This window comes from Triticum urartu, chromosome 2, assembly GCF_003073215.2.
Source record: "Triticum urartu cultivar G1812 chromosome 2, Tu2.1, whole genome shotgun sequence".
Lineage (NCBI taxonomy): Eukaryota > Viridiplantae > Streptophyta > Magnoliopsida > Poales > Poaceae > Triticum > Triticum urartu.
In genome coordinates, this window is record NC_053023.1 from 346,338,063 (window position 1) to 346,348,719 (window position 10,657).

Genomic DNA, 10,657 nt, shown 5'->3' on the forward strand with positions numbered 1-10,657 from the left:
TCCCTGGAGTGTCCAGCTTTTTTCTACAGTCGGCAGTTTCAAAGCCGAGTTCATTCACCGTGCCGAGAGCACAAAGATTCACCTGCTTGACCAAGTTCCAGGCTGAATTTATTCTGTACCGAGTGCACGAAGATCAGTCCGACTGACTCAGCTCCAGGCTGAGCTTATTTACCATGTCAAGCGTCTGAAGATGCATCTGATTCACTCAATTTCAGCCTAAAAGATATTTACCGTGTCGACTCCATGGAGGTGTACCAGGAGACTTAAACCCTCTACCCGACTCATCTAGTCCGACAGAGGCTCATGGACTACACCCAGTGGGTGCACTCAGCGTGCCCCCACTGGAAGAGAATTCGGAAAGAAACATTTTTGCTCGGTCAAGACCAGCTCCAGATCACTCAAGTATTACTCGACTTCCGAGTCGAGGAGAAACAAGCTAGACCAATACCAGATCCTCAAAGTACTACCCGACCTCTGAGTCGGAGAGGAACAAGTTCGATCGGTACCAGCTAAGAAGATTTTTAGCTTTCTCAGACCCCCGTCGACTGCGGTCTCGGGGACTACACCCAGTGGGTGCACTCAGCGTGCCCCCACTGGAGTAATCTCCACTCGGTACGGCCTGACCAGTCCGAGTCATGAACAACAAACAAACAAGCTCTAAAGACTCCTCGGATATACGAAGACCAGCAGGTAGGCCCACGAAGGGTCGAAATATCATGAAGCATGGGGTCCACACAACATGTGGGTCCAGATAAATTTCATACAGACATATTATCCACTCGGACAAGCAACATACTATCCACTCGACCAAGCAGCATACCATCCACTCGGATGACAGTTCACCACTCGACCGTACGACTCACTCGGATATACGAAGACCAGCAGGCAGCAAAGCAGTCGGCATCACTCTCATAGTGAGGGATTGGTAGTGGGCTGGCATTATGACATTCATGCCCCACTTTGTAACATAGGAGGTGAGGGGGTGGCGCACTCTATATAAGCCACCCCCACCACTAGACTAGGAGGGCTCTTTTTTCTTCCATCTCTCTCTCTCTCTCTTTTTCACCATTAGTCTCAGGACTACGGGGATCCGTTCTCCTCTCATTGTAATCTCCGGATACATACTAAGTAAAACAAAGCCTCTCCGGAGCACGAGACATAGGGTTGTTATCTCCACCGCGAGAGGCCTGAACTCGCTAAAACCACCGTGTCACCCATATGCATCTCGATAGATCATGCTCCTTTATCCTACCCCTCTCTTATTGTCGGAATCGTTACCACGACACGCGGCATGTCTGAAATAGTATTTTATAAGTGGCCGGAAAATTTTCTCGGATTGGGTTGAAAGTAGGCGTGCGGTCTTATTATAGTGTAGATAGACCGCCTGTCAAGTTTCATCGCATTCGGGGTTCGTTTCATAGCCCAACCGTTAAACTATAGCGACAATATAGTCGGTCAAATCGTCAGACGTTTTCGATATTTGGGACTACCGCCGGGCCTCTTCTTCTCTTCTCTGCTCTCAGACCACCTAGTTCCCCCTCCGCTTCGGACCGCACGATCGTGATCCGAGGGTCCAAAACGGAGCAAGCCCCTATCCAAACCCTAATCCTAGCCCAGCTACTATAAATAGACCCTTTCCCCTTCCAAATCGGGTCTAAACCTAGCCTAGCCCCTCCCCAAACCTCCAGCCGCCGCATCAACCTCGAAGCCCACGCCACTAACCAGATCCAACCACCTCCTCCTCATTTTCCGCCGCCCTCCACCTCACACCTGCCACTTGGCGTGCCCAGATTGGCTGAGCCACTGCCCGCAGCCGCCCGTGGCCACTCGCAGGTGGCCACGTGGCTTCTCCTCGCTTTCCCCTGTCTCCCCGCGGTGCCATGGCCCGCTCAGGCTCGCGCAAGGCCCGCTCGAGCCTATCCAGGGCCCGAGCACCACTCCGCCCGATCTGCATCACCGTGCTATTTTTCCTCGCTCGATCCCGATGAGAACAGGAGCGCTGCCGCCGACCTCTGATCGCCGCTGCCTTCCCCTCGTGCCCGTGTGCCTTTTCCACGAGACTGGAGCCCTCGTACCCAGACGTCTCCGCCGACCCTGCTGTCGGCCGGCGACCTCGTCCGCCGGAGCTCACCTTCGCCTGCTAGTAGCAGCAACAACCAGAGCGCCCCTTCCTCCTCCTCGTCACCCTTCACCTGGAGCTGCCGGAGTCACAAGAGGCCGCCAAGTCCCGCCGTGGTCGCCAGGGCCTTCCCCGACATCGACCCGTCAAGTCCGCCGGCGGGAGCGGCCTTCACCGCCCAGATCCATCGGTGCCTCGCCTCTGCTTCGTTTTAGTCGAGGATGAGCGCGCCTCGGCCGCTCGCATTGACCGACTCCAGATCGACCGCACGCACCTGGGCCACCTCCCCTTCGCCGTTGTCTGCGGCCCAGCTCCCACCTCCACCGATCTGGGCTAAGCCCAGCTAGGTGAGCAGCCCAGCCGCCCAGTGCACTATTCAAATTCGGCCTGTATAGGTTTTTTTTTTAGGTTCTACGATTTTAGCTTTTTCCCAAAGAGTGCCAGTTTTACAGAAAAGTCCTTCATCATCATGCATTTAATATCTCACAAACGGTGCATCGGATTATAACAAACTTTATATGTAAAATGCTTAGTTTTTCATCTAGTTTCATAATATGTCATTTTCATGCATGTTTAAAATGTCTAAAATGTTGTTTCGTTAAATTTGCTCCTATGCCATGTTAAAGTGATTTATGTCATAACTAAATAACCGTAGCTCCGAATTAAATAATCTTTATATGTAAATGGGGTAGAATTTTGCCTAGTTTATCATGGTGACATTGCTTTGCATGTCAAACAACTCTAAAATATGGTTTAGGGCATAAAAGGACCTAACCTAATATATGCACATGAGGAGTTTCCAGATTTGTTGTTTGTTGTTCCCGGCCTCATTTAAACTTGACTAGATAGGTAGTTTTGCTTTGCTTAACCCTCTTGCCATGTTTAACAACATTTAATATTGTTGGGTACATAAACGAGATCGAACTAAATAACTTGAACGTGGTTTTTCACTTAATTTGTAGGATTGTTTGTGCATTTTGCCATGCCATGCCTCTTTAAACCAAACATGCATCATACTTGTTTGTGCATCGTGCCATGATCATGTGATGATTGTTTACTATGTTGTTTGCTTTCTTTTCGGTGTACTTCTTCTCAGTAATCCGGTAACGTCGCGTTTGTGAGGATTCGTTCGTCTACGTCCGTTTGTCTTCCTCATGGACTCGTTCTTCTTCCTTGCGGGATCTCAGGCAAGATGACCATACCCTCGAAATCACTTCTATCTTTGCTTGCTTAGTTGCTCGCTCTTTTGCTATGCCTATGCTGCGATACCTACCACTTGCTATATCATGCCTCTCATATTGTTAAGCCAAGCCTCTAACCCACCTTGTCCTAGCAAACCGTTGTTTGGCTATGTTACCGCTTTGCTCAGCCCCTCTTATAGCGTTGTTAGTTGCAGGTGAAGATTGAAGTTTGTTCCTTGTTGGAAGATGGAGATGTTGTTCCTTGTTGGAACATGTTTACTTGTTGGGATATCACAATATCTCTTATCTAATTAATGCATCTATATACTTGGTAAAGGGTGGAAGGCTCGGCCTTATGCCTGGTGTTTTGTTCCACTCTTGCCGCCCTAGTTTCCATCATATCCGTGTTATGTTCCCAGATTTTGCGTTCCTTACGCGGTTGGGTTATAATGGGAACCCCTTGACAGTTCGCCTTGAATAAAACTCCTCTAGCAAGGCCCAACATTGGTTTTACCATTTGCCACCTAGCCTTTTCTTTCCCTTGGGTCGGCCGGCTCAAGGGTCATCTTTATATAAGCCCCCCGGGCCGGTGCTCCTCTGAGTGTTGGTCCAACCTGTCAGCTGCCGGTGACCACCAGGGGCAACTCTGGGCTGGCCTACCGGAACCTTGAACAATCCGGTGTGCCCTGAGAAAGGGATATGTGAAGCTCCTATCGGGATTTGTCGGCACATTCGGGTGGCTTTGCTGGTCTTGTTTGACCATTGCCGAAATGTCTTGTAACCGAGATTCCGAGTCCGATCGGGTCTTCCCGCCAGAAGGAATATCCTTCGTTGACTGTGAGAGCTTGTGATGGGCTAAGTTGGGACTCCCCTGCAGGGTTTTGAAGTTTCGAAAGCCGTGCCCACGGTTATGGACAGATGGGAATTTGTTAATGTCCGGTTGTAGAAAACCTGAAGTTTATCTTAATTAAAATACATCAACCACGTGTGTTACCGTGATGGTCTCTTCACGGCGGGGTCCAGGAAGTGAACACGGTGTTGGAGTAATGCTTGACGTAGGTTGTTCTAGGATCACTACTTGATCATAGTTGTTCGACCGTGCTTTTGCCTTCTCTTCTCGCTCTCATTTGCGCATGTTAGCCACCATATATGCTAGTCACTTGCTGCAGCTCCACCACATAACTTTTACCTTACCTATAAGCTTAAATAGTCTTGATCGCGAGGGTGTGAGATTGCTGAGTCCCCGTGACTCACAGATACTTCCAAAACCAGTTTGTAGGTGCCGATGATATCATGCAGGTGATGCAACCAAGCTCAAGGAGGAGCTCGATGAAGATCTTGTCCTTTGTGTTGTTTTGTTCTAGTTGATCAGTAGTGGAGCCCAGTTGGGGTCGATTGGGGATCTGTGTAGCATTTGGGGTAGTCTTCTTTTATTTTGGTTTCGTAGTTGGACCTTGATTGTATCTGGTTGATGTAATGCCTTATTCATGTAATTGGGTGAAGTGGCAATTGTAAGCTGAAAGTGCGTTATATTGACTAGAGGGGGGTGAATAGGGGATTTTTATGAAAGTCTTCAAAACGTGGTAGTTATGAAGACAAACGATAGAAATAAACCTAATACCCTGCAGCGGAAGGTAGACTACACTAGGCAAGCCATAGTCAAGTATTCAATAGAGTGAAAGCACAATGACTAATAGCAACAATGTAGTAAGGATCAGGTAGGAGGATATTGTGAAGCCAGACAGAACACGCAGTCACTCAGTGAAGACAAAAGATAGTGCAAACATACAATGACTCGTTGAAGACAATGATTTGTTGGACCAGTTCCAGTTGCTATGACAACTGTACGTCTGGTTGGGGCGGCTAGGTATTTAAACCTTAGGACACACAGTCCCGGACACCCAGTCCTAAACACGCAGCTCAGGACACCCAGTCCTCACCGTAATCCCCTTGAGCTAAGGTCACATAGACCTCGCCCAATCACTCTAGTAAGTCTTCAAGGTAGACTCCCAAACCTTCACAGACTTCGTTCACCGGCAATCCACAATGTCTCTTGGATGCTCAGAACGCGACGCCTAACCGGCTGGAGGATGCACGGTCCTCAAGTGTAATAAGTCTTCAGATCACTCAGACAAGAAGACTTAAGTGATGCCCAATTCTCTTTGGCTCTGGGTGGTTAGGGCTTTATCCTTGCAAGGAATTCTCTCTCAAAGGCTTCGAGGTGGGTTGCTCTCAAACGACAAAATCCGTACTCTCAATCTAAGCAGCCAACCGTTTATGGTTGTGGGGGGTGGGCTATTTATAGCCACTTGGCAACCCAACCTGATTTGTCCGAAATGACCCTGGGTCACTAAGGAACTGACACGTGTTCCAACGGTCCGATTTCAAACTCACACAGCAACTTTACTTGGGCTACATGCAAAGCTGACTTGTCCGACTCTGGACAAGATTCGCTCTCATAGTCTTCACTCGAAGACATAGGTTTTTGGTTAGGCATCACTTCAGTCATTCTGACTGGTTCTCTTGGACCCCACTTAACAGTACGGTGGTTCCTATGACTCAACACAAAAGAAAAAGAACTATGAAAGATCTAAGTCTTCGAGCTCCATAGGCTTCATGTGGTGTCTTCTCTTGTCATAGTCTTCAATGTGAATATCTTCATATACCACCTTTGACTTCAATGTCTTCATACATTTTTAGGGGTCATCTCTGGTAGGAAAACCGAATCAATGAGGGACTTCTACCTGTGTTATCCTGCAATTCTCATAAACACATTAGTCCCTCAACTAGGTTTGTCGTCAATACTCCAAAACCAACTAGGGGTGGCACTAGATGCACTTACAATCTCCCCCTTTTTGGTGATTGATGACAAACTAGTTGAAGTTTTCAACGGGGAATATAATCTATGAAATTGTAAAGGATAAGGAATTGTCTTCATAAGTTGCAAGGGCTCCCCCTGAAGATGTGCATATAAGTAATTTGCTTTTGGAATGCAAATGCACATGGCAGGTTGTACTTGTGGAGATCCACTTCAACTTATGATGACAATCCACTATGCATGTGAAAGTATATGAAGATAATGACAATGCATAATGGAAAATGGACGTCTGCAGAATGATCTAAGTGCGGAATTTATCGTCGCACATGCGGAATTTATCATCGCAAAACAAAGTGGCAGATAAGTAGCAGACGACCATCGAGTTTAAGTGTTACAACTCAAAGAACCAAATGTAGCAAAATGAGAGTTGTAAGCACGAAGCAAAATATAAAGCACCCGCCCATATGGACCCGCTTGAAGACTATCAACCTCATATGCTTCTCCCCCTTTTGTCAGTAAGGACCAAAAAGGTTTGAAGACATAGAGCATCTACTCGTTCCCATGCGGAGTAGGTGAAGTAGTAGGGTCGTTGGTGGTGTTTGGCGGTGCTGAAGAGCTTGGAGCAGAGTTGACGTGTGCTGAAGGAGGTGGTGGTGAAGTAGCATCATCTTCATCCTCGATAACTCTGGCAGTCACTGTTGCAGCAGATGAAGAGAACTCAGAGTCTTCAAGGGATGGCGTTCCTAGCAGCACAACTCTTCGAGGAGGTGTGGAGTCAAACTTGAATCGCTTAGTGAAGCCATCCTCTTGGAGATCATCTTTAGAACACATCATCATTAGCCCTTTTCATGTGCGGCGACAGGTTTCATGGGCAACGAAAGCATTCTTGGTGGCAAGATTGCGAATGCGATTAACATCCACCAAGAGGCTTTTCATCTGACGCTTCAGCCAGTCATGATGCCTATCATGTTTCTGATGAAGAGCCACAAGAAGCTCTCGCTCGTTGAGAACACGAGTGCGCTTCTTGGGTCTTGGAGAAGTTGTACTATCAGTGGCTTCAGTAGACGCAGGGTGTGGTGCACGTGTAGTGCCAGCCAAAGGATACACCCGAGTGACTGCTTCAACTCCTTCAATGTTCTGTGAGAAACTCTAATGCTCTGCATTTTGAAGACTTAGAGGTTCCTTTGCAGGCTCAGGATAGATGGCTTCAGTAGAGATATCCACATCAGGCAGAAAAATCCTATGATTGCGAGCAGATGGATGATATGAGATATCGGAGTGAAGTTTAATTAGCCACATTACCCATGGGGCGTAGAACTTCAAGCCAAACAGATCAGAGCCTGATGCAGCAAGTTGGCGGATGAATAAGTCCTGTGCATTGAAGCATTTTCCATGAAGAATATAGAAGACCAAAGTCTTCATTGCACCCTCAAGCTTGGCATTTCGAGAGTGCCCTTTGATAGGCCAGAGAGTTCGCCTGATGATGTGATAGATGGTTCTTGGCAGATACTCAAGGTCTTCAACGAAGAACTCTGTTGGATAAGCAGCATCTTGGGGCAATGGCTTCATCATGCTGAGCATCTGACTCATATCAGGTTCCGCCTCTTAAAGATGCTCTCAATAGCTTCACTATGCAGCTGATAGCCATGCTCGTAGAGATCGCTAGGAGTGGGCAAACCAGTGAGCTCAATGATGTCAAATGCATTGGCTTCGTGATGAACGTTTCCGGTCATCCACTCCAGGACCCAAGTCTTCGGATCTCTGCTGTACCCGCGGATGTGTGGCATAGAATTGGAGCAGCAGCTCTTCATTCCACTGCTTTTGGTCAGTAACGAACGGCAGCAGTCCAACTTCCTTAAAGCAATCCAAAGCTTCTTCCAGACAGGGCAGACCAGCTATGGCTTCAATGTCAAGGCGCTTGTGTGGGAAGATGCAACCTTGGTTGTAAAGAATGCATGAGTAATAGCTTCGCTGAGGATAGCTCCAGAACCGATCAGATGATATCCTTTCCCTTGAGTAGGGGTTCCTGCAGCTATTGAAGAATGTGTTGTCTGCCCTGAAGCCATTGATATTGAAGGAGCCAGGTGCTGATGCAGGACCTGGGAACCTTGGCAATCTTGGGATTGGCTTCTGTACCTGAGGCCTGTGCTCAACATGATAGTCAAACTGGGGACCGGCAGCAGACTCAGGAACAGAAGTGACGGGATCAGTGGCTTCGTTGTCTTCTTCTTCCGTTGGGGAGGGCTCCACATTAGCTTCATTGGTGGTTGTGGCAGCCGCAAGATTTTCAAGCACGTTCTCCTTGAGAACTGCTTCTTGGTGGGACAGTGGAGTGGCAACTTGTGGGACTTCATCTTCCGCGGCTGATGCAGCCGGATTGTCTTCAGCAGAGACTTGAGGCCTTGGACCTTTGCGAAGCCTGCGCAACGCAGGCGACGCCTATGGAGTTGGAGTTGGCTGGGCCTCAAAGTCTTCTTCCTCTTGTGGGCGATCCGCCCATGAAGCATCCTGTGCAATTGGCGTCAGTGGACGACCAATGCTGATGAGTTCGCTGTTCTGAGGAAGGACTGCACCATCTTCTACATGGTCATGTTGACCATTGTCTTCAGCAGTGATGGGATCAGCTACTGGAAAGTCTTCAGCTTCATGAGCCTTTGTGGAAGCAGGCTCATGGATTGTCAGTTGGAGTTCAGTTTCAGGACAGACCATAGAAATGAGTTCAACTATCAAAGGCTCTGTCGGAGCAGCCCGATCTTTCTTGGTCTTCCTCTTCTTCTTGGAGGGGGCAGTTGGAGAGGCTTTAGAATGTTTCCTCTTCCTGGATTCAGCCTCAGCAGTCCTTGTATTCTTGAGCTCTGAAGCGTTTGACCGGCTTTTTGGTTTCGAGGCAGTCAGTCTAGTTGGGAAGACAATCGGAACTTCCTCCTGCCTTGGTGCGTCAGGTTCAGGCGTAGCAGGCTTCTTCTTCTTCTTTGCGGCCATCCTGGGGTCGATGCCAGGGCGCCCAAGGGCCTTGCGCTTCTCAGCCTCATTGTAGGCTTGCACACATCTGTCAGCCAGAGTCTTCATGCTCTCACGCGAACCCTGAGCTTCTGCACGTTTCGTTACAAAGGCTTCCTTGAGCTCGTGCATCATAGTCTTGAAGTTCTTCACTTCCTGCACGCTGAGCTTGGCCATATGCTTCTTGAACTGAGCCTTTTCATAGTCAATCTTTTGCTTCAGTTCAACAATGCGCTGGGCAATAGCAAGTTCTGAAGCAATGGCGCCTTGGAAGGCGACACTGAGGCCAATTGGTAGCTGCAGATCTTCAAAGCTGATGTTTGGCGTGTCAAACCACTCGTCAATGAAGTTGTGGATGATGGTCACATCAAAGAGAGGCAGATCATTGAAGATTTCTGCTTCTTCTTTGCTCTTGATGAGTTGCTCAAGAGAGTCATCTGCAAGATCTTCATCACTTGACAGATCAATGTCGTCATTGCGCAGAATGGCAACAGCAGTTAGCTCTTGTCCGGTGTGAGGCAGAGGCATCTTGACCTTCTGGGGCTTGGAGATGCGAGATAAGTCTTCGGACTGCACACTGCCTTCAGGAGGTGCAGTTGCCAGTGGCTTCGCTCGTGAGATTTTTGGTGAAGGGGCAGGCTTTGAAGCTTTAGGCTTCTTCAGCTTCTTTGTCTTCGGTGCTACAGGCGCTTCATCTGATTCAGCGTCAGCTGCAGGCTCATTCACTACAGTCCCTTGAACTAAGATGCGGGTGATGAGGCCTTCAAGGTTGTAGAAAGGACCGATGACATTGGGTTCTGCATGTCGTGTGCCATCTGCCCTTGGTGCTGAGGGACCAGGGTTGAAGTCTACCCTGAAAGTCTTCTTGTTTTGCTTCGCTGAGTTCTGGGTAAACTGGAAGTTGCGCTTGAACAGATTGTCGTCACGACACCATAGTAGTGACGATGGGTGTGCATCAGCAGGCTGTGGCCCACAGACCATGCAGGGATAGAAGCCTTGTTCAATGGCTTCATCTCTGGACCTGGGCAGAAGATTCTTGTATAGGATGTCTCCCCACGGTCTCTTGATGGCGTTTTTCTCAGCATATTCCTGGGTTACAAATCGGTATTTGAACCATTGTTCTGCCCAATATCTTCGAATCCATTGGATTCGGGTCTTGCCCTGATTGTAATCCTCTTCAGGATCTGTTTTGTACAGTTCTGAGAGTTCATCTGGCAGATCTCTGGATGTTTCTCCACGACGCTTTCTGCCACCCTTCCTTACTGATTTCTCTGAAGCCATAAACTTTAACCTGAAAGGCTTCAACATGTTCAAAGGCTTCAAAGGTTTTCGCTTGCTGGACCAACAGGAACTGGCTTCGGGAGAATTTATGTGATGCTGTAAGAATTCTGCAAACGAATGCAGACTATGAGAACCAAAGGATTCTCCCACGGACATGTACCTGTGACAACACTAAGGTGCGAGGGAAGGGGAAGAGGTCATATGCATTCTCAGAAGATTTTGAAGATAAATCAGTTTAGAAGACATTGACCTCATCGT